The sequence below is a fragment of the Lemur catta genome, chromosome 1, assembly GCF_020740605.2.
Source record: "Lemur catta isolate mLemCat1 chromosome 1, mLemCat1.pri, whole genome shotgun sequence".
Classification (NCBI taxonomy): Eukaryota; Metazoa; Chordata; class Mammalia; order Primates; family Lemuridae; genus Lemur; species Lemur catta.
The window spans coordinates 137,715,643-137,740,632 of NC_059128.1; positions in this window are offsets into that span (position 1 = coordinate 137,715,643).

Consider the following 24,990-nt stretch of genomic DNA (forward strand, 5'->3'; position numbering starts at 1 on the left):
AGCAGAACGTTTTCTTAGCCTTTTAGAGGCTGCTGTGGGGCCAGACATAATAGTTAAAACAGCTGGAAAAATCACTTTAATGACTCACCACAGCTGTAGTTTTTTTTTTTTCCTTCTTTTTTTTTTTGGCACTGGCTGTTTAGATTAAAACATGGAAAATGTAATGAAATCTTGTAAAGAGAAGAGTGAAAAAATTACAACAGAAGCTGAATTCTGAAATGCGCTGAGATACGATGACAGACAAAAGCCATCAGAGGGGTGAAGTCCAGTGGGGTATTACCCTGCATCTGTCAAAAGCAGCGCCCTAAAAACAGTAAGGCACTTCACGCCAAACACCACCAAACCTTCACGGAGCGTGCCAATGTGTTCGCGCATCAGTCGCCGGGTCATCTGTGTCAGCCGTGGGGCCGTGGAACTGACATTTCAGATGAACACTGATTCAGAGACATGAGGCTATGGCTATAAATCATCCCCACCCATGATCCAGGGTTTGTGTGGCATTGGGAAGCTGTTGAAAGCAACAATACCAAAGAAACTAAGAATAAAAGACAACTTTTTAAAGCATTTCATTTTAACGAGTTCCCAGGAAAAGATCATAAGAGCACGTTATAGATCCAGCTCCATTTTTACGGATCTGATGGTGACAACATCCATTTCTGCACTGCGCACATCCAGACACAGGCGATCCCTGAAAACGTGGTTGTGTGACTTAGCGGGGGTGACTGTCCAGTCTCCATGTCTGTCAGTTGGTTCCCCCAGCGTCTCTGGGCTGCCAGGAGTGAGGCCTGGTTGTCAGCTGCGGGTTCGACTCCACCCAGTCCCTAAGCCAAACTGCCCGAGCCTCAGAGAACATCAGAGCCTGCCTCATCTCATGGAGGTTTTGCAAAATGTCGTTAGTTCAGTGATTTATGTTCCAAAAAAGCGCTACTGTGCCTACCAACCCCTGTATCAGTTATCAATCACTACATAACAAATGACCCCAAAACTCAGTGGTGCAAAACAACCATCCATTTATCTGGTCACGATCCTGGGTGTTCACAGTGAGGATGCAGTGAAGCAGGGACAGCTGGGGTCTGCTCATGTGGCATTAGCTGGGCATCTCTCTGCACCTACAGTCAGTTGGCAGCTCAGCTGGGAACGGGCTCATGCCAGATGGCCTTACCTGCGGTTGTCAGCTAAGGCACCTCTGTTCCATGTGGCATCTCATCCTCCAGGAGGCTGGATGGGGCTCTTTTTCATGATGACAAAAACACTCTAACAGGATAAGAGCAGAAACTAAAAAGGCTTTTGAGGTCTTGCTCTGAAGTCATGCACTGTAACCTCCACTGTGTTCTACTGGGGAAAGCAAGTCACAAGACCAGTCCAGATTTGAGGGGTGGGGACATAAACTCCACCTCTTTGTGGAAGGGGCCTCAAAGAATTTGTGGACATTTTTAATCCACCACAATATGCTTACAACATTAGGTAATACCCTCTGCTGTGTATATCCACATCCTTTAACTGAGATACTGAACCCATTTTCTGATGAACATTGGTTACTCTTCTGAGTCTAGAGTCCTGTACTGAGCCACAGCCTTTTAGGTTCTGGCTGTACCCTGTTCTTGAAAGAATAACTGCACTCCTAGTCCGTGGCTAGAATCTTGTTCCAAACATAAGCATGTTCCAGTGATGGCAAAAAAAAAAAAAAACAAAAAACAAACTGTGACTTATATCCTTATTCATGAGATCAGAGCACCTATATGTTAAAAGATCATTCATCCAACAAACATTTACAAGGCCCCTGCTATGTGTCTCCAGATACTAGATACTTGAGAAGTTTCTAGTCTTTTGGAGAAATGGATATGTGTGCAGGTAAATTGCATTGTAATATGATAATTGTGCTACAGAAATAGGAATGGCAAGCTGAAAGGCATGAAGGGCTAGGGGAGGCTGACAAAAGAGGGGTTATTTAAAGCGGATTTTGAAGGATGAATAGGAGTTCACCAGTTGATGGTAGAGAAAGGACTTGCAGGAGAAAGGAAGTGCAGAGTTATAGTGAGGATCTGGGTTGTATTTAGAAAAGCCCAAGTCCTGCTTTACGTGAACGTGGACGTGAAGGCAGGCGCAGGGAGACGAGGCTGGGAGGTTGGTTAAGTCATATGGGGAAGCACCGAGGCAGAGGGATTTGGTTCTTATCCCACAGGCTGGAATCCAGCTGCTGGGTGTTTCCAGACTTGGCTGATCCTCGGGATAACCGGGATGTCAGCCCAGACCGGTGAATCAGGGGAGCCTTGGAGCCTGGGAGTCTGCGTTGTTAAAAACTAGCCATGCTCCTCTGATGCCCAGGCTGGGAAGCACGGCCAGGATCCAACAGGGGAGCCCACGGGAGGGTTTAAAACACGGAAAGCCGTGCGATGACATTTAGAGTTTGGAAAAGCAACCCCAGCCGCAGTCTGGAGTTGTGCGGCAGCATGGAGAGGGTGCGGAGCCAGCTGGAGCCTGTTTCAATGACCTAAGGAAGACAGAAGTGACGGTCTGAACCAGGAACATGGTTCTACAGGGGAGGAGAAGGGTCCGCTGAAGAGACATTTCTGTGGAAGAGTCACCTGAATTCTATGGGGAGGAAGGGGAGGTGAATAAGGTAAAGAAGAAAAATAAAGGATAACACTAAAGTTTCCAGCCCTGAAGTGTAAGTAGACAGGGACGCCATTAGCGAAGGCCCGGTATTCAGGAGGAAAACTGCTTTGGGGAAGAATGATAAGGCATTTCCGCTCAGATGTGTGGAATTTGGAAGATGTCAATGAGACACCAGTGTAGATCTGTCCACGTGGCAGTTAGAAAGGTGGATTGGAAGCTTAGAAATTAGGTAAAGACCCCCAAATATAAAGCCATCAGCGAAGAGATGCTAGCAGAGCTGGGAAGAAGCCATCCACAGAGACGGAGGAGACCGTGGAGAAGGTGGCATCAAAGAAGGAAAGAGAGAAAAGAATTTAAGAAGGGCGTGGTCAACAGCATCCGATGTCACAGAGAGGTCTGGAAGAAAAGGATGGGAATTCTCCTATTTGATTGACAAATAACAGGCAGTAGATACCTTAGTTTCAGTGATATGGTGACAACGAAGGGGTCAGGACCCATGTGCCTTTTCTATTTTCTCCAAGTCTTCATAACGAAGTCAACATGGAGCACCACCAGGTAAGCAATGCTTTCTCCTGGTCTCCACCATTCGCTCCCCATAGACACAGTTATTGTAAGATGGCTCCATGAAGAATATTGAATATTCAATTAAGAATCCATTTGCAAAATGATTTTTTAAGAACACGCAGGTACAATTAGATACATTTGTTACTGATCTAAAAAATGTTGCCATTTCCATTTCCGTCTTCATTTACCCTGGATTTCCCCGGTCTTGATTCAACTAAGGCCTACTGAACTTTTCTTGGACTGGCAGGAATACATCCAATAGTGAGATGTGCTTTTTTTTTTTTTTTTTTTTTTTTTCAAAGAGCTTCCACTTAGCCTGTGATCACGTATGTCCGGCAAGACAGATCTAACCATTTCCAATGCACTGAAAGCCCATTAGCTCTATTGACTCTAGTGCAGCTTCTTTTTGCCTTGTGGCAAAGCAGAGGGAAAAGAAATGAGGTAATAGCAGAAATCAAGTATAAAAAGACATTTATTATATCTTTTCAATCAGTCATTCATTGCCTATCCTCTAGTTTCTAAATCTCTTCCAAGGATCCAGAAATTTTCTTACAATCACTATCTGAATTACCAGGAGCCCTAGAGATTAACCTCTTCTGTTTTCTAATGGTAAAGGTACCAGACATGGTCTAACATTTTTAAACACAATATGCGGTGTTTGAAACATAATAGAACAAGATCTTGCATTATCTCAATAACAGTACTTTTACACTCTAGGCATTTCAGTGAGGGCAGCAAGTCAATTAGAACGGCCCTATACAAGGTGTAGACACAGACCAGGCTCCGAATGACATTGAGTTTTTCTTCCGTGTCCAAGCCTTCAGTGGTTTCCTCCACTCCTGATACCCACACACCCTGAGAATGATAAGAGCTTCATTCTCAGTTAGTCACTACTTCCAAACTCGGCTGTTTAATGGGGAGCCCTGGAAATTTTACAAAAGGCTTCCAGACACAAGTAGTGAATTCCTAATGATGGAATTTCAGCCGCTGTGACAACTGGGTGCAATTTGGAAGAAACAGGTGTTGCTCATTGCCTGTTAATCAACGTCTCTGTGTACACTGATGTGTCAGGACACAGGGTTTGACTGATCCATCCCACGGTCTGACAGCGCCTGCAGTGGTTGAAATTGGGACCACCCAAGCACACCCCGAATACACTGGCGTCTTTCCCTGCCTGAGTGGCCACACTTTTCCTGCCATGCAAAAGGCATCCCACTCCTCAGATTGACCCCATTTGGAGCTAGCTGGTCTATTTCTTGGCAAGCAGAAGGCAGGCTGTCGAGTCTGCCAGCCTTGCCCACCTGTCATATGTCTTGTTCCCCAAACAGCTGGTGAAAACCAATATCTTACTGAGCACCAGCCCCTGCTGTGGTGGGGGACTTGGCCAGAGAATTAAACACACACATGTTCACTCAAGCTCCTTCTGATTTTGCAAACACATTGTGACAAGTAGCACACCATTCTGAGCAGAACCACAAAGCCTTTGGTTTTGATTACATGAAACGCCTCTAGTAAAAGGCAGCTATTTTTTTTTAGCGACGTGGTATCTGACTCCAGATTTTGGGTGGAGCCTGCAGAGTCTATGTGCCTCCAGTCTTGAATACTCTGAGCCGAATTCCACCCTGGGTTAGGCCAACCCTTCTAGCAGCAGGGAGCTCGAATGGGAATCTTTTCCCAGACACAGCCCAGCAGGGCTAAGATTTTCCCAGGCAGAGGAAAAATGATGATTTTCCCTCCTCACTGGCTCCATTTATCTGTAAGGCAACTATTTGACATGTTGCATTCCTCTGCTGTAAATAAATCCAATGGTGTGAGTCTTCCAGGTTTCAGCTTTACTGTCAAGTATCGGGTGTCATGATCCATATCTTAGTACAATAAATTTAAGACTCTAGATCTAGTTGGACGCATCTGTCAAAAGAGCTGGGCTGTTCCAGATGAACAACCTGGCAGAACTGGTGCTAAGGCCTTAAAGAGAAAAAGAGTGTAGAGTTTTCATTTAGTCACCGTGATTTTTAGAGCGCCTTGCAAGGAGATAAGAAAAGGGCAAAGGGCAAAGGGCAGGCACGTGGAAGGCCTTTTTGTCCCTTCCTATGCCTAAGGCCCTAAGCATTCCACCATTCTCTGGTGAAACATGCTTATTTAAGTATTCCCAACCTACCCTTCCTGAACACACCATCATTCCTCCCACTCCTTAGATTTAACTTGTGGTGTCTTTATTCTGGTCCCAGAAACCCTGAATGTAGGGAAGGACCAGGTACTTACACATAAATATGCAGTTAAGTCAATATGACCCCTATTTCCATTGCATTTTAAACCTGATCTCCAAGAGGAGGAGGGAGAGGAAAACCTTGACCTTGTCCCATTTATCTTTGATTACTATCCTTTGCCTATGGAATAAAGTCCAAATTCCTTAACATTCAATCAACAAATATTTGAGCCCATGACATTAATATAGGATAGCCCTAATATATAGTATAGTGCTCTACAAAAAAGCATCTCTCAACAGAGGATATGGTGGACAACCTATAAACATATGCTGAAAGAACAAATAAGTGAATGAACCAAGGCATGGACTAAGTGCACATTGTCATCCCTACTTGGGTGTGTGGTCTCACAGCAGAGGTAGAATATTTATTCTAGGGTTATCATAACCATGTTTGAATCAATTAAGAAATAGGCCAAGAGCAGGATGGTGGAAATCAAAATAATATATTCATTAGTGAGAAAGGCTACATTGGAAAGTGGATAGTGTGAGACAGTAATGGACTTCCTAACATGAAGCCCCAGAATTAGGCAAACCTACCTAGTCACAGGCACATGTTGAAGGTATTCCCAGGAAACTTCTCAAGCAGAGAGGCAAGATATAATGCATCTGGCAACCTAGCTCCCAAGAGAGGATGAGAAAGGAAGGAGCCCAGCTATGGCCACCCAATTTCTCATCCGACACTCACCAATCAGAGCGAGGAGCCAGAGTGTTCAGGAAAAGTCCTCTCCCCTGGAAACAAGAAGAGTGGGGAATAAGTGTTCCTCCTCATTTACAGTTCGCCGTGAAAGCTGTCCAACACAATATGTGGCTGACAGCCCGGCCGACTGCCCTCCCAACTCTAACTTTACTCCTAGGTATCCTGAAGATCCTGCAGTATCCACTGGAAATGCCGCTCTTCCAGAAAGCCTTTCCAGAACTCCTTGCCACCCTCTCCCCAAATGGAATTCTGTTCTTCACTCCTCGATCTCTCATGGCTTTTTCTTCTAGCACTTGTCACATTCTGCACTATTTCTTAGTCATTATTGAATGCATGGTCTCCAAAATCTCCATCCTCAGAAATAGACATTAGCTCATTCTTAGAGCATCTCTATTTTCACAGCAAGAATTGTCATCAACCAAGAGTGAGGCACTAGACACCAGCCATGATTGGTGGTGTATCTCCACCGCACATCTTGGGAGCCTAACTCACAAACACCCCCAACAGAAGTTGCAAAAGTAGGTCAACTGCAAAAAGGCACATAGGGGGCCACATGCTACATCAATTCTCAGTGAATAAATGACATGTGAAATTCAAGAACATGTTTTCATCGACTAAGTACTTGCAATGGTAAATTTTAGCTTATGCTGCGTCCATAAGTCTGTTGGAAGATACTTCACAAACAAGTCAAGGAGGAAAACAATTGTTGCTGATATTTTGTTTTGTGTTAAAACACAGAGCTCAGTGATATTTCTTTGTATTACAATGATATCCTCTGTATCCTTGAAATAATCTAAATCCTTTAATTACAGAATTAACCAGTAAGGAATTTGAAACTAAGCTGTAAAGGCATAAAACACTATGGACGGAGCAGAGTGATGCTATTCCCCATGGTGACAAAGAGAGGAAGGTCTTGCATCACCAAGGGCGAGTCTGGGTGACTGAGAGGTCACCACCTGATGCGTGAAGATAGAGTCAAGACAGAAAAATAAAGTGAGAAAAGTCAGTGCTGTTGGGGAAACAAACACACAGAGCATTACTCACAGGTTTGGAAAATCCCCAACGTTTTCAGTCCCCATCAGGATATAAATCACGGTTGCAATTAATGATTTGACCATTTACCTGAAGCCAATATGTTTAAGAGTTTCAGGGAAAAGCATGTCCACACGTGATTCCTCAGTGGGTTCTAGAATCTTCCCTCTTCCGTTTCCCAAATAGGTATCCATCTAATGTCTGAGTAGGGAACTGTGAAACACGCAAGAAGTATAGAGGGGTCCCAGGAAGGGAAGTTTATGCATCACTGGTTGTATCACTGAGACAGCACCAGATAAGAGGTGAACACAGAGCATAGTGGATGAGATGCGATTTTTTCAAAACATCTCTGTGGAATACAAAAAAGCCAGAGGGAGCCTCTTAGCCTCCCAGACCACAGCCATGCATCCTGGAGGTACCTGTCCTATCTCTGCCATAGCCAGGCAGCACCAACAGACACAGTGCGGTTGGAGCAGATAAAACAGGAAGGAACCTGGCAGGAGTCGTATAAAGGGGAAGACAGCAGCCTCCAAAGGAGAACAGCGTGGACATACTGGGACAGAGGTAAACTAGCCCATTTCAGCTTAGCCAGATACACAAGGTCAAGAGAGAGTCATGAGATGTCCCCAGGGGTCAAGTTCCTTGCCCATCACATGGATCAGGAGCTGTGTATGTGATCTTCACTTGGCTAGAATTTACTACTAAATACAGTGAGTTGTTAAGCTTTTCCTTTGAAAATAAAGTGTTTTCATAAAACACAAGGAGAAAACTGCCTCTAGTTAATGGAAGGACACTGCATTAAATACTTTGTAAAGCCTAAATAAGGGAAGAATGCTTTCTAAACTGTCTTTCGGAACCAAATTCAGCTCACAAATAAAGTTAAGCAAGATTGGAAAAGAAGAAATCAAAGACTCAACCTAATGTAACGCAGAGAAATTTCTGGCAAGCAGAAGGAAATGTGGAAGTACTTTGTCTCTCTCACAACCCAGCCCTAGGCTAGACATGAAAATCCGGTAATGATAAATTAGGCTAACCCAATAGGTGGGTGTATGTACACCTGACATTTGTATCAATAGGATATATACTAGACACAAATTATCCAGGCTGTAGTTTCTGCAAAGACTAGTTAGAAAAAAAGATCAAAGTCTATTTGAAGTGAAAGAATTATAATTTTAAAATTAAGGGAAAGGACAACAGATTAAATTGAGTAGTTCCTGTTGCCCACTATGATAAACCTTTCAAAGTCCTCATTACTCTTTCTTCTAAAATCAACAAGCAGGACAACAAAAGAGGAGTTGGTGGGTGGTGGGTTGCCCCCCACCTTTAGTAGGGGAAGGGAATTCTAGTGGGAGTTTAGGAGGAAGGAAGGTCTGAATTTTCTGGCCCTAGGAGAATGCAAATCACTCAACATTTTTAGCCATCATTTACTTAGTTAACTTGCCCAAATAAGAGACTTCCGTGCTTGCCAAAGCTGGTCAACTCACCTACAAAATAATGTCTTTACATTCCATTCCATAAACAGTTGTGATCGAGAAAAATAAGCAAATGTGTCTCAATTGTCCCACAGTTTCTTAGCACCCTAGTAAGTTCTTCCTTCATTCATTGCAATATCCTTCATCGATACCAGGGCGATGCAGCGTTCCTATAGTTAAGGTAGAATAAGTATCTGGTGAGTGAATGAATGAATGAGCCAAAGATGAAATGAATCCATGGACCAAAGAAAAACTCATTGATGATGATGGGTTACAGGAATGTTTAAATCCACCCCAATCTTGCCCATCTCCCCAATCCTCCTCTGAAACCTCCACCCCAGTTGAATTTCTAGCCTCTTTTGTTAAGGAGAGATGGGGAAAAGAATGATGCTCAAACTCATCAATTTTTTTATGTTTGAGAAAACTTGTCGAAATGGATGAAAAATTTTGTTTAATCTGAGGCTAAATCAGGAATTTCAGTCTTCTCTATTCCTTTAATTCTTTCTCAGTTTTGTGTTACTAAAATAACAGAGAAATGGCTGCAGCTCTATTAACCATCTTTGGTCCTTCCAACCTACCGGCAGCCTCAACTTGTCTATTGTGTTGCAGCAAAACACAAGAAAACTTGACCCACTACAATCTGATTTTATCCTACTTCCTCTATTATTTAGTTTGTATTATTTCCCTGCAGACCCTTTCCTTACCCCAGCCAAGAACTTAAAATGTTTTCCCCATAACCCCCTCTCCTCCTTGGCCTCTTGAATGTCCCATTCGGATGCTACCTGTGATCTAATGACACACATGCTCCTTTCTCTGACTTTCTGTAGCTTTTCAAGGACTACAGTGCAACCCTCACTATCCTAACTTCTCTGGATTTTCCTCTGATTTTCCAGTAAGTTTTTGCTTTGTCTGTGCTTGAGTGCAGAGCTCATGTTTATTTGCTGACCTATTGAAACCATAGATCTGTCTCTTTTGTCTAAGAGGAGTATTCTCAGTGTTTTATTTAATAATTTTTCCGGTATCACATTGGTTTGTTCTAGCAAAAATAACATCAAAGGTCATGGCTTTCCAAGTCTCTGCATCCCTCGAACTCTGTTACACGGCACTTCTGCATTAAAGGCATCAGTTATATTTCTAACCAAATTAGGATCCTCTGTCTTGAACAAAAATTATACAACATTCTTCCATCAGGCCTCATTCAATTTGCTTTGTGGTTTCTCATTCATTTGTTTTTCTACATATTCAACAAACTCTTAACAAACACCTGTGTGGTAGGCACTTTTTAAAATCATTTCTCATTTTTGTTTTACTCGGGAGAATGTCAATACACTGAAGATAATTTTGTCTGATATATGTTGAGCTGCATAAACAGACAGGTGCAAAGGACCACACTGGATCTGTGGCGTGGCTCTTGGAACCATCTCCCTGCTTTAAACTTCACATGTTCTGAGTTTATAGCTGTGTTGGCTAAGTCCGTGTGGCAGCCTGACATCGCTTGTGTCTAAACCAGAAGGCTATGTTGACAAAATACGTTCAATTAGGTGGGTTAGGTCCATTTGGTGCTGGTTTCCATTTGTGTCTGCCTTTTGATGTCTAGCAAAGTGCCACTTGTTAACCGAGTTACCCCGTTTGAAAGAAACTCCCTCTGATTTGAAACCTTGCATGACCAGACTTGCTTTCTGTCCTTTAACTCCACTGAAGTTAGGTCTGGTCTCTAACTTCAAGGGGGTTGACTGGAGAAGAGAAGGAAGGGGAGCAGCCTGGGATCGTCCCCGCTTTGCTCTTGAATGCTACTTCAGTGGCTTCTTGGTCCATTAACATGTTTGTTTTCTGTTTTAAGGTTTCCTCTTCTGTCTCTCTCACCAACTACTTCATGGATTACTTGCGGGTGGAGTTGCAGTTTTTAAGAGGAGTAGTCCCACTGGATACTTTATGATCATTGAGTATCTAACCCTGGAGGAAGAGAGTGATGCAGCGTGGGTCCCGACCCTGACTCTGTCAAAGTTAGCAACAGAACAACAGCAAAGGCAAATGTTACTGCTATATGTCATTGAATCATTCATTTACTATTTCTCTGTTAAAAACAACATCAAACAAAAAACAAAAACAAGAAACTGAGGTGATTTGCAGAGATGCATACAAGAGGTTAAAAAATAACATGGGTAAGGAAAACGTAAGAAAATATAAACAAAATGAATAATGCACAAAACATATACCTATGTTGGGGGTTTTAACTAGGTGCTAAGATTTCTAGCAAACAAAGCAAGGAACGTCATTTAGATTTCATTTTTTCAACTCTCATATTTGTAAAATTGGAACCAAAAATACACCTCAATTATTAGACAATTGGGGGTATAAACATTTCTTAGCTTGTGTCTAACTAACATTGACTAAACACCCCAAAATTAATTAAATTTGAATCTAAATATTTCTTGAGCACCTGCTGTAGCAAAGCCATTTTAAGAATTTAAAATTCTATACAATGTTAAGATGCTCTTTCATTAACCTATGTGTCAGAGCTATAATGTGCTAAAAAGGGTTCATCACTTCCAATTATCTCATAACCAAAAGTGGCTAGAAAGCAAACCTCAGTATGATTTTTATTCTCCTGTGAAGACTTTGAAATTTTTAGAAATACTTTTGCTCTTTCCATAAATCTCAGAAAAATTTGTATCGATGGATGTTGTACAGCAAAGGTGTGTGGCCTTTAATGTGGTCTTCCAGGGTACCACATATTTCTAATTCATATTTAATGAGTTGGAATACACTATATTTTAATATAATATTTATTAAGTAATTAATAATGTATCATTTATTCAATGCACACAAAAAACACGCAATAAATATATACACACCTACACACACACACACACACATACACGTACACACAAACACACTGTAATGGCTAGAACAGATGATTAAAATGTTCAAGGATGAAGATTACAAGTTTTCAATTACTGGGTTTATTTACAGAGCATCTGATTCATGCAAACACTCTGGCTTCACGCATCTCACGTCAGCCTTCCTACAGCTTGCGATTGTTTGAGGTCTAATCTACGCATTATAAACATTTTGTCTTTGTTACTTTCCTGAATTTTCACATGTGCTGAACTTAGACAGCCGGGCATGGTCCTGTCACATCCTATCACGCTTTAAAAACAAAAACTTGCACAGTCCATAACGAAAGATTAGACTATTCCTCATTACATTACATAATTTTTCATATTTTGAAAGGGCCCACAGCTTCGGAGAAGTCTGAAAGGGGTGATTGTTAGACCTAGAAATTGTACCTTTACTTCTGGGAAGTAGCGGGTACTGCATAATCTTCCTTTCAACATGCTTCTCAGAATGTCTCCCAGGCTCTTTGGTAACGTCCTTTGGTTCTCATTGTTTCTCTCTCGACTGGCCCGAAGACTGGGTGACTCCATTTAATAAGCATAAGATAGTAGCAATCACACCAGATTGTTCATCTGTAATTCGAGATTCCTGGAAGAAAAGTAATGCACAGTAGCTTATGTTTGGCTTAAATAGTTGAATTTCTTTCAGAATATTGGTGACAGAGGAGATATTTCTCGCGCTCTGCCTAAATGGCATGTCAAAAGAGTTAGGCTTTGCAGTCAGACGAGTGAAGGTTCAAACCCCAGGACTGCCACTTGTTAATAGTAAGAATATGGGCAAACAATTTAACCACACTGAGCCTAACTTCCCCATTTTTAAAATCAGGATAATACTATATGCCCCATAGGATGCACTTGGAAGTGACTGGCTCAAAACAGACTCTAAAAATTTTAGTTTTATTTTTTCAACTTATTATTCATGGTATCAAAATGTTTATTTCAGGGGAAATAATATCTCATATAGGCAAAGAAACTATTTGATTGTCTTTTACTTTTTAACCATTTGCTTTAGTAAATTATAAGGGGTCTTAGAAATTATTAAGAAAGGCTTTTAAACTGAAGCCATCTTTTTAATCAATCACAATACTGTTATTAATTAATAATAGCATCTTGATCAGTTCTACATTTTCAGCCGGTAGAGAATTCATCAGTTATTTATGGAACGAGAGGTTAAAAAGAGAGTGTAACCCCTGATCAATCTTTGAGCATTTTCCAGCTGTGACTTTAGAATGAACATCACAGAACTTTTAACCCTGCCCCAGAGCAATGTATAACCAAAACATAGATAATTTTGGCAACAGGTAAAGGCAGCGTTTGTGAATTGTGCTCAAGTCATAGTTGTGACTTGGTTTTGGTTTTTGCTACATCCGCTTCTATGTAAGAGATATCTAGAGTTTACCTGAGTGTCCATGAGAATCCGTCTCAAATCTGGCAGGGGAAGGAGCTTGCAGCTGCAGCAATCTTTCGAAAGACAGCAGGGACTTCCACTGACAGCGTAGCAGCGACGTCTTCTTGCTTACTTGGAATTCAGTAGTTCCAAGTGGTTGCGTTTTTTTCCTCCAAACTGGAGCCAACAGTCTAGCTGGCAGACAAATACTGACAATGCCACATATTCACGAAAATTTTGACGAGGCTCCTCTTTCCTTGAAACTGTTATTTCCTCTATTCGATAAGTAGCTGGTGTGTGTTGGGCTTGATTTATGCTAGAAAATCAACTCCATTATTGTAATCTGTTATATTTTATATAGATGTTGACATCTACACAATGTCAAGTACCCAGAGAAAGTTAAAAACTTTAGGTAAGCCATCAGAGGTCTGTTCCGTATCCCAATACATGCTCAAACACTTAGTAAACACATTTTGTCAAATAATCAGTTTAGAAGAAATTTTCATGTAGAGATGTAGCCCTAGTTGAACTGCAGATGCAATATATTTATAGGAATACACATTGACTCAGTATCAGAAATTAAAAGGGATATAAAAATCTGTTTATTATTTTTAGGAAGTAAAGGATCCAGTTTAAGAAGTTTCCCCCCGATGCCATGGAAAGAGGTAAACAGTGACAAGAAAAACCTGACTCTATCCAAGATAATCATTATTAAGTAATGTGTCTGGGAATGTGCACCATTACCCTGCAGAAATTAAAACCATCATAGAATTTTCTGTAACTACTTCTTGCATATTTCCTTTACTGGAAACTTTGAGTTTTTTGGTGGCTTTCTATTTCTGTTATTTAGATAATTTTTGCCTTTCAGAAAAAAAAAAAGATGAGAGAAGATAAAAATTTTGTATATTTCTGTCTTAATGCCATTTAAATGTTTAGAATTCAATCCGTTGTACATTCTAAAACTCCAAACCCACTTACTGTTTCATTCACATTTATATTATAGTTTCCACTGATTTGTACATTTCCACAGTTACTTGGTCTTTCTAGGCTGAAATTTGGAAAACACCAAAAATGGAAAGAAAAAAAGTCGGTGATAGGTCCCTGGAAACCAAGCACCACTCTTAGCATGGTGGTCTACTTTCTTCAAGCCCGTGCATAACATAGAGTTATGATCAAGGCGTTCTACTAGTTGTTGAGCAACAACAGGACAAACTAAACTGTTGTTGCTTTTTACTAAAATATAACATTGGGTGTCAAAAATGGTGCCACAAATTTTCTAGCTCTTTTAGCCCAGAAATCTCAGAACTTCATTCCTGTGTTTACCTCTCATTTTACATCCCTGTTGAGGAATCATAACTAAGGGTAAGAGGAGAGGGGGAAAAATATGTGTTATTTACATAGAAGCAAAACTTGAAAATAAATAATATAGTGAGCTTCTAGTGTAACCGACCCTAGCTAACTTATTTCCACATTCCGAACATGTTGGAGAGCCTGTGATTCATAAACAACTATCACAATTTATACTTGAATAAATTCAAGAGCAATTAAGAACAAATATTCTCCTCTGAAATATCATAATGTAAATGAATTAATCCTAGTTAATAAAAATATTCAATTAACCAGAACAACACATTAAGAGACCAGACTAGGTTAGAGGTTTTACTCAATGTAATTTTAATTTTCTTTAACAATACACTAAGCTCCCAGATCTTAGATTCTAGTATCATTCTCCAATAAAAGGAACCAGGTGCCTTGGAGAAATGACTCCAAAAAGTAAAACAAAATCCCATTATAACAGGGGTATGTCAAGGATGACAGGAGCCAACTAAAAAGATCTCCCAGTGACCAAAGCTGGAGCCATTTGAACAACAAAATAAATAAAGTAGTTGTCAACAGAAAAGAAGACAAACTCTGTAAAATAATTTAAGGAGGTTTATTCTGAACCAAAATTTGAGGACCATGACCTGGAGCCATGTCCAAGAAGCCTTGAGCAAGTGGACTTACTGTGGTTGGTTTTCAGCTTGGTTTTACACATTTCAAGGAGACAGGAATTACAGGTAAAGTTAGAAATCAATACATGGAAGGCATACATTGGTTTGACCCAAAAAGGTGGGACAACTCAAAGTGGGGGCTTACAAGTCATATGTGGGTTTAGGGATTCTTTAGTTGACAACTGGCTGAAAGAGTTAGGCTTTGTCCAAAAGACCAGGAATCAGAGGAAAGGAATGCTTCAGTTAAGATAAGGGTCTTCTATCCTTCATGTGATGCTGTACCAGAATCAGGTTGGGAAGAAACCGCATCATAAAAATCTGTTTACTGAGATTTTATGATCTGTAGGCATGACTCACCAGGCCCCCTTAGAAAGGAATTTTTTGGGCAACGAAAAAGATCAGGGTTCAGTCCTCATAGTATTAGATTAAAACTCAAAGAACAAAATAAATATCCACAAGACCATGCTGAGATAAATAAATAATCTGATAAATTAATAAACAGGGAAATAAAAATAAATCTTTCATGCATGAAAATTCCAAATAAATTATGCAGATGCTTCACCCTAGAGAAGGGAGAATATAACTCTCCACTTCTTAAATGTGGACTTCCCTCGAAACCTCCTTCCAAAGAATATGATATAAAAAACAGGGAGGAGAGCAGAGTAACTTGGAAGTAGATAAATCTGATAAGGCTACTTCAGCTAGGTGACAAAGATAGGGACACAATTGACATTATGTCCCCTCCATATGATGTGATGACAATGGCTCTTTACCTCTGTGTTTTTCCTTTTGAAAATCCCTAATCCCTGTCTAATCATAAAATAAACAACAGGCCAGCTATGGTGACTCACACCTGTAATCCCAGCACTTTGGGAGGCCAATGTGGGAGGATCACTCAAGGCCAGGAGTTGAGACCAGCCTGAGCATCATTGTAAGACCCCATCTCTACAAAAGATAAAAAAAAATTAGCCTGGCATGGTGGGGCACACCTGTATTCCCAGCTACTCAGGAGGCTAAGGCAGGAGGATGGCTTGAGCCCAGGAATTTGAGGTTCCAGTGAGCTATGATGACACCTCTGCACTTTACCCAACATGACAGAGCAAGACTCTGTCTAAAAAAAAAAATTCATTAATTCATTTCAGAGACATAAAAGACTTTAGAAACCATCTAGTCCAATGTCTTAATTTTACAAACAAGGAAACAGAGGCTCAGAACATTTAACTGACCCACTGGTTGGTGGCAGAATGGACTAAGTCCAGACGTCCAGGGAACAGTTGCCAGTATTTGGACGTGACAGCATTAACCTCTGATGGTGTCAGCATCATTTACTAAAAAATACAAGCAGAGTTCCTTAATACAAACTCCAGCTCCCCAAAATCTCACTGTGTAAGCAATAGTTAAGTCAGGCTGCTAACCACAAAGGAAGACGGTTGCTTCATGTAAAACACATGAGTGAAAGGGAAGCTTGGGAATGTTTATTGACAACACTTAGCCCTGTGCTTCCTACACAGCAGGTGCTCAATCATTGCTCGCTTGCTGAGTGGGTGAGTTCACGTAGGAATGGGTGAGGACTTGGGAGAGAGGTTTCTCAAAACTGTCATCATAGGTACACCGCAGAATTTGAAAACTGGATTTTGCACAGAAATTCATTCCTTCTCTAGAAATTTGGACTTTTCAAAATTAACTTTGCAAAGTTCATGTGCTATGTGGAGACAGTAGTCTACCTATACTGAGATAAAAAGCAAAAAGCTACTGAGGATCATATTAAACCAATGAAGTTCCAATCAAAATCTCAGATGGATTCTGAAAAACAAGAGTCCTGTCATTAGAATTATCCTACTGGATATTAATACATGGCACATGCCATAATGATTAAAACATTACATTTCTGGTCCAGTTATAGACAAATTGAGCAATAGAACAAAATAGAGAGTCTAAAACCAGACTTACATTCATATCAAAAGTGGGGAATAATAGAAGTGCATAACAGAGAAAAAAACTGGATTATTTGATTCATGCTGTTGGGAAAATTAGCTCATCCTAATGAAAACATCCAGTTATAGCCCTACCTCACTCTATAAGCAAAAGTAAATCCAGATGGATTTATAAACTCAGTATAAAATAAGGTATTGAGGGAGTGGAGAATAGCTTTATTACGCTGGCATCAGGAAGGATTTCTCAAGCTTCTTAGAAAATACACTGCCTCTTGCTTACATCAAAATTAAAGCTTTCTGCTCTACAAAATACACTGCAGTCAAAGTGAAAAGACGGGTCACAGACAGAAGATATTGCCAATGAGTATAACCAAGAAAGGGTTAATATGTATGAAACTCCTACAAATTGGTAAAAACAAGATAGGCAACTCCACAGAAAAATGGACAAAGGGTACGAATGTTCAAGTTGCTCAAAGAGAAACCAGATGGATGATGTGAAAGGATGTATGTTCTTATTGACGGGTCATCAGAAAATTTCAAATTAGAGGTATCAATTTATAGCTACTCCGATAAAAAAAAAATTCAGATAGTAGCCCATGTCAGCAAGCACGTGGGGAAATAAGAACTCTCACATGTGCTATTGACTTTGCAAATATTTCTTACAGCCCTTTCCATGAGCAATCTAGCAATAGATAGAAAATGACATAAGCACGTAAGTCCTATAACACGGGGATTTCTGAATATGTACCCCCAGGGAATGCAATAAACACAAAGACATATACAAAGATTATTATAACAGCAAGCTAAGGGGGAAGTATTTTTAAAGCGTGGTCTATGCATATGCTGGTTTATTTATTCAGGGGCCAAAGAGATGATTAACTATCAGGGACAAACAATGAAAAACGAGGGGAAAAACAAATGTTGAGACAAAATATCTAAGGAGTCCAACCTGGTATACCATACAATAATATTTAGGTCAAGTTCAGAGCATATATAAAATAGCATCCTATATTTTGCATAGATATTCGTATGTAGGAGGCAGATGCCCACTAAGCTGATGAGAATGAGTTTCCTACGGGGACCCAGACAATTTCTAATGAAGTTGAGGGACAAAGGGGGACAGATGGGGGGTCTGAGACTGGAATTATTCTTTCAACGTGGCACAACCAGGGAGCTGCATTGGTCATATTAATGCGATTTTCTGCACTTAAAGGCCAAAATAGTTATACATAATACAGAGAATGTTTTTAAATTGGGGAAAGGGGAGAAAAAAATAAATTACCTGCCTTTAATTTATGGATAGTTCATGTAATGAAAGGGGTTAACCTAAAATTCTCTGAAGTCAGAAATGTATGGGGGTGAGCGGCAACTCCCTCGGAAAGGCCTTTCATAGTCAAGGGGTAATTGAGTGTTAATTCCGTTGACCTTATTTGCAGTAGCTCCTTGGTCCCCTAGCATCCCTGGCTGTCAGGCAGCATGCTTTACATAGCTGTCGACTTAATGTTTTTCTTTTGACTGAATTTTTTACCTGAGGCATTTCAGTCCCGTAACTTCAGCAATCAATTTAAGCCCAAAGCAGCTGCAGGCCCCAGTCCCTCCAAGCAGGTATTTGCATGCAAGCTAACAGCTTAAGCACCAGGGAAATGAGCTAGGTCCAAACAGATGTAAGAACTAGAACTATATGCTAAATCACTACACAGTGAGCTAATTTGCTTGTCACAGTATTGCACTTTGTGTGTAAAAGTGGGAGTGTGTGTGTGCGTGTGTGTGCGGCATGATCAGTTAAGTTTTTATCCTGTTTTTTTTTAAGGTTGTAAGCCATTTTTTAATGCTGTTTGCTTTAATGATCCGAAGTCAAGGCTTTAAGAAGTAATCATGAAATTCTAATGGCTAAATATGACATAAAAGGAAAAATGATTTCAAACATAATTTGAATTGAATTTGATTTAGAAAATCAAAATTTTGTTTTTTAAGTTCTCAGACAACCCAATGTCTTCAAAAGATGGATATGCACTATAAAAAAGCAGAATATAATTTGCTCTGAGAATGACATTACATATTTTTTAAAAATTCTTAACCTTTAAAATGACATAGAAGCCATTTTTTACTCCCTGCAGGATACAGGATAGAACATTTGTTGGGCTCATGGAAGCAAACCAGTAGCATCATTCATTATATTCAGATCTTTTAACCAAAGGGGCAATTGCCACATTCATTGCCATTATTTGTGAAAGAAGTGGTCAGTTAGAAGTTCCCTGTATCTTCCTAGATATAGTACAGACTAAAAATAATCAAGCCTAAATGTGACCGGCATATAAAGAAGCTCAGACTCAGACATTTATGGGTATTTGGAAAGAGAACAGTCCATCTCTCAGCTGCGCTGGAAGAGAGACACTATATAATGCATTCTCAGCTAGCCCTTGGGATGACATTCGGTATTCTTAACTCCGCCCCACCTAGCACAGGAAGTGATGCCCTCGCTAACAGTCAAAATAAAATAATTTTACTTACCCCATTAGCCTGCAGGTCAGCACCATGAAAAGAAGTAATTCCTTAGTAAAGAAGCAACACCTCCATTTACCTAAGGCAAGAAGAACCTAGAAGAGTATTAAAAAAAAAATCACATAAGAATAATAGGCAAGTAAACCTAGCAGGTTTCAGTTCACCCCGTTGAGAGGAGTGACAGGAGATACAGAGAAATACAGGCAGGCATTCTGTAAGCTACAAAGCACAAGGCACATGATGGATATTCTTAGCAGCAGCTTTTGTCCCAATTACAGGAGGATTAATAGGAAGAAATTCATGTAGGAGTAAATATGTTCGGTGGGCAAAAGACTGCCTTGAGAATGAGCAGTGGCTCCAGCCCGCAGGCTGCCTCTGCAGGTGGCATCCATCAGAAGAAATGAATCCCGACCACCCCGTCCTCACAGAGTGTCCCTCCCTCCTCCATGCACCATGTAGGACCACTGAAAGTGATCAGCAATAGGTCTCTCCTTGCCATTCGAATGGCGCATCCCACAACCCTAGAATGCTCAGCCAGGACCGAGTCCCCGCAACCGAAGATTAGAGAGAAGATCATTTACATTTGAGATTTCAATGAAGTTACTAAGATGTGGACAAAGATGGAGGTGGAGGAGAGAGACCGGGCAGCTCTAAGGTGGGGCTTCTCCACCTTTCACGTGTGCAGAATCATCAGAGGATTTGGTACAATTCCGACTCTGGCTCAGCAGGGCTCAGGCGGGGTTGGAGGTTGTGCGTCTCTCCCCAGCTCCCAGGTGTGGGCCACGCTGATGGTCTGACCATGCTTTGAGTAACCAAGTTTGAACAAAATAGATGAAGAAAGCGCAAGGGGGTGACAGGTGGCAAAACTCCTTATGTCCACCCATGTGCAATAGGGCAGACACTGTGAAGTACACGGTTATAATAATGGTTTAAAAGGACTAGGCTTCATTTTCTAGGCAGGACGAAGGCACTGAAGGTTTACCAGCCATAGATTTGCCTTGGTGGAAAGTACAATTAGCCTTGACAGTGGCAGGAAAGTGGACTGATGTACTGGAATCATAGCAGAGGCAGGAAGACCAAATCAGGAGGCTCCTGAAATAATCTTCAAACATGGTAAGAAAGGTCTTTGGCTCTGCTTGCTTCCTCTCCTGCGACATACCCCAAGCCCCGGCTCTTCCAGAATGTCATGTCTTGCTCTCCTGTCTGCCTCTGCACTTTCTGGTCTAGGGGGCCATGGCATTCTCCCAAGGACCACATCCCTTGTGCTGGGGATCCCAGCAGCTCTCGGCTGAATGGGTGGGCTCATTCCATCACTCGGCTCCCTGACAGCTGCTTCCTGGTGATCCAAGCAGTTCTTAGTGCTTGTTGTTTGTTTTGACCGTTTGATCCTCAGTGCTCCACACGGTATCATTAGTTCACTGATGCCTGACAAGTTTTAGCCTACAGTGAACGAGGCAAGTGAAGACACGTTCAAGTATTCCCTGAAGTAGAAGCATTCCTGGTTTCTGGAAGAGAAGATATGTAATAACAATTATATGGTGCTTTCATCTTCAAAGCCCTACGCAAACATTATCTAATTAACCCTCACTACATACCTGGAAGGCAGGGAAGCATCATTAAACCTCGCTTTCAAGAGACGAGCTTGGAAACTACAAGTTAAATGACAGCCGTCCTCCACCAGAGAGGCTCAGCCTTGGTGCCAAAACCAGCAAAGAACTTCTGCCTCTTACTCCTAAGCTGAGGCCAAGGAAAGAAAATCAACACTGAAATTTTTCAATGTGTTGCAAGGGTCGTATGCACTATCTCCCAGTAAAGCTTATCAGAGAATGGGGAAATGAATTGTATTCACACAGGGAGGCAGGATGCTGGGGTGCCGCCCCTGAATTTTTACTGTCGTGACCTCCCCATGCTTTGAATTCCTCATCTGTCAAAGGAGCCCTATTAGTCTGTGATTCCCAACACATACCAGCCCTAAAACAATTCACGAAAGAGTGCTCAGAAAATGAACTCTAATGAGGTCCTGCGTTAGGGATCATTTTAGCAGCCAGGAGAGATGGTAAGATAGATAGGTCCTCATCCTCTCTTTTTACATAATTTTGACTTCCTTCTGTCACATCCCCTCCAGAAGCAATGTCCCTCATTACCTCTCCAAGCCACATCCTCAGGTCCTCGCTCCCTGTCCTCCATCAAACTCCCCTGGGACACAGCTTTGCAACGCACTGACGCTAAAGCTTAGAAGTAAGTTCAAGTTTAACGGGAGCTGTCCCCGGGGGACTTTGCATTTTAACGGGAGACAAAAGTCTTATTCAGCCAAACTGAAGTCCTGACTGTGGTGTTCCCGGCCGCAGGAAACTAACTTGTAGAGGAGGTACCTCGGGTGACGAGCCCGATGTCACACCACGCCACGCCTACAACCATGGCAGTAGCGGCCAGCATTTTAAAAGCATTAACCAAGAGCTGTGTTTTAAAAGAAGTCTGGTGTTGCGGTTAAGAGTATAGTGCTTGGTTTTTCTACTGCTATGAACTGACTTCATGCCCCTGTGCCTCAGTCATCTCTGAAATGGGAATAATAAGTGTACCTACTCCCTGGGGTTATGGTGACAATTAAATGAATTAATGCTCATCAAGTATGTAACACAGTGCCAGGCACATACTAAGCACCAAAATGCAGTTGCTAGTATTATAGGCACACACCTGCACTAACAAGTGTTAATACAGCTTTATGAGGTGGGCACCAAGAGTGGACACTAGTCCCATTTTACAGATGAGGAAGGTGAGGCGCAGAGGCGAACACACTCGTCCCAGGTGAACAGCCAGCAGGTAGTGGCGTTGGGACTCTCACGGGACAGTCTGGCTGCAGAGCCCAGACCCTAGCACCAAGCTGCCCTGCCCGGGCCTCTCAGCTCCCAGAACCTTCCGAGGCAGCAACACTGGGAAGGCTATTGCCAGCCTGGGTTCAAGTCCCGATTCATTCCCATCAAACACATGAACGAAGTTCTCTCCTTTCTCCCTGTCCTGGTATCTTCATCTTTAAAGCAGACATAATATCCCCTGTACAAGTTGGCCGTGAAGATCAAATAACTTGTACAAGACAATTTTGAAAATTCTAAAATATTCTCTCTTCAAATGTAAGGAATTATTATGTTCTACTGCAGGGTGAGCTAAAGTGGAACCTCTATGAGCAAGGACTAAAAGAACCCAGGTTCCGAAGGCCCCAGAAGATCACCTGTGCCTGGTGGATCCTCAGTTTGTGCAGATGACTGGCAGCCACAGAAAGCTGGTCTGAGCTGGGCTCAGCGGGACCCAGGGTCCCAGCAGGGTGGGGTCCCTGGGGGCAGCCCCCATGCTGCAGCCCCACCAGCCACCAAGTCACGAGGTGGTAAACCTCCATCCACCCCAGAAGCCGGGAAGCCTGTCATCTCTCACTCCGTCCATAAAGTCTTTCCAAGGCCAGGCACCCACAGGGAGGGGCCCTTGGGACTGTGCAATCTGGAGGTCTCTGAGGAAGGTAGAATGAAAGGGGGACATTTGCAGGGTCCTCGGGGATCCAGTGTCCTTGGCTTCCACGACAGGGGCTTTACCAGCTCTCCTGTTCCTTCTGTTTTATGTCTGAGCCAGGCTGACGTCCCACAGGGCCATTTCTGCTCAGCTCCCTGCTGAGAAATCTGGGGACAACACGCACATAGGCCTTTGGAGACTCTCACCCCAACTCTCTGGGGACCTGTTGTTCTCTGTGTGACCTTTTAAAGTCCCAAGGGCCAAGGACCCAACCTACTACGCCAGGATATCAGAGGATACAAATATGCATTTTTGAATTCCTGATTTTTTTAATGCTTTCATAGCTAATCAGAATGATCTCTTTTAAAAATTATTATTTTCCTAGCTTGTGCTTTTGTTAACAAGAGCCACCATCCCTCATCCCAGCAGGAGAACAAACCAAGGACAAGGGGCAGCCCTGAAAAGACAGTATCCAGCCAGCAGCCCGCATTCCATCCTCCACCTGCAGCCGCGGCCCGGGTGCCAAGCCGGCTAAGGTGACAAGGTCCAGGGATAATTATGCTGGCAGCTTCCACGCTGCCTCTGGGATCTGTCACTGCGTCAGGCTGCTCACTGGCTGCCGCACGGCTGGCTCCTGTCCTCCCAGCTTGATCGGGCTACAATTTGCACACACTTCCCCCCACGCATAAATAACACTCCCATCCGAATCTGTCACGGGATACGGTACATTCTGGAAGCCACTTCATGGCAAAGGTGAGCGGTTTGCCCCGGCTTGTGTATGTTTGCAGACTCCTCCTTCCCGCTGGTTTTCCCAGTGCCACCCCTGGCTGGCCGTCTTTGCCTTATTGTCACGTATTGTCCTTTAACACGTACCAAGTGGGCTCCGAGCGCCCAGTGTGCTCACAAATGAATAGAAACATAATGTTCCTGCCAAGTTGATTTATCATTTAACCAGAGTGAGCAGGAGAAGAAACAAACAGTAGGAGAAGATGTATGACTCCCACTGAGGTGAGACCGTGGCAAAACTGGGCCAGGTGGCTTTGTAGTGCAGCCTCTGATCCCTCCCACGGACAGCTGCTTCTCCGAGGGAGACTATTGTGGGGTGAGCTTTGGGGAATTTTTTTTCCTGAAATAAGGCTACGGCTCGATGTGGAACATCACCCCCCCAAACAGGGTCCCTGGGCCTGCTCCGTGCAGCGTACCCACCCACCACCAGCCTGACCCACAACTTCTCACCTGCCGCCCCCATCCTACCGGTTCACCGGGAAAGATCTTAGGCGGGTTTGAGAGCTCTTTATACCCACAAAGGGAAAATTTATGACACCTTTTGTGTGAGAGCAGACTTTCTGTATGTCTGGGTCCCCACATCCAAAAGGAAGCCCATGCCGCCTTCTATCATGGCTCTCCTAGATTGGAAATCGGGGGCGTTAGTACTCTCAGTTGCACTAACTCATATTTTAAAGTAAATATTGATTACAATTATAAAATAAGTCTAAGAAGGAGGAGAAGGCAAGATCACACAAGGATAAGGTCCTAGATAAGCAAAGTTGCAAAATTGGCATTTTGCAGGGAATCGCCAAGGGGTGGGAGGAGCTGGCAGGCGCTTTGTGCCCCAAAGCCACAGGGAAGAGCGTTGTCTAAAACATTTCCTCGTGAGGGCGGAGCCAGACACCAATGTTAGAATAAGAGCATCGGGACAGACCTTCCCGGAGCTTGTTGACATCCTGGCCTGAGCCCTAGCGTTTGTCTCACGTTGTCCACTGATTCAGGATTGTCAAATTGTTCTGTAGCAGGACTCAGTGGTGTTTCCTTCTCTCACGGCCAAACATCTTCGTGGAACATGAGCAGCGATGATTCAGGAGGCAAATGGGTCTCGGGGCATCTGCCGATAAGCAGGTATCTCACCTTTGAGCATCTCAACTGACCAATTCCCACCCACTTTGGTGACTATAGGGGGTGCTGTGCCCTGGCAGAATCCACTTTGCTTTGACAGCCTCTCCTCTGTGCTCCTTTGAGTAAAAGCTGGACATGTTCTAGGTAGAGTCCCTGCAAGGAGGAGCAGTTGCTTCCTGAGAGTGACGCTTGCGCCAGCCAACTCAGTAGCCCTCCCTTGTGCACCTGGAGTGGGTGCCAA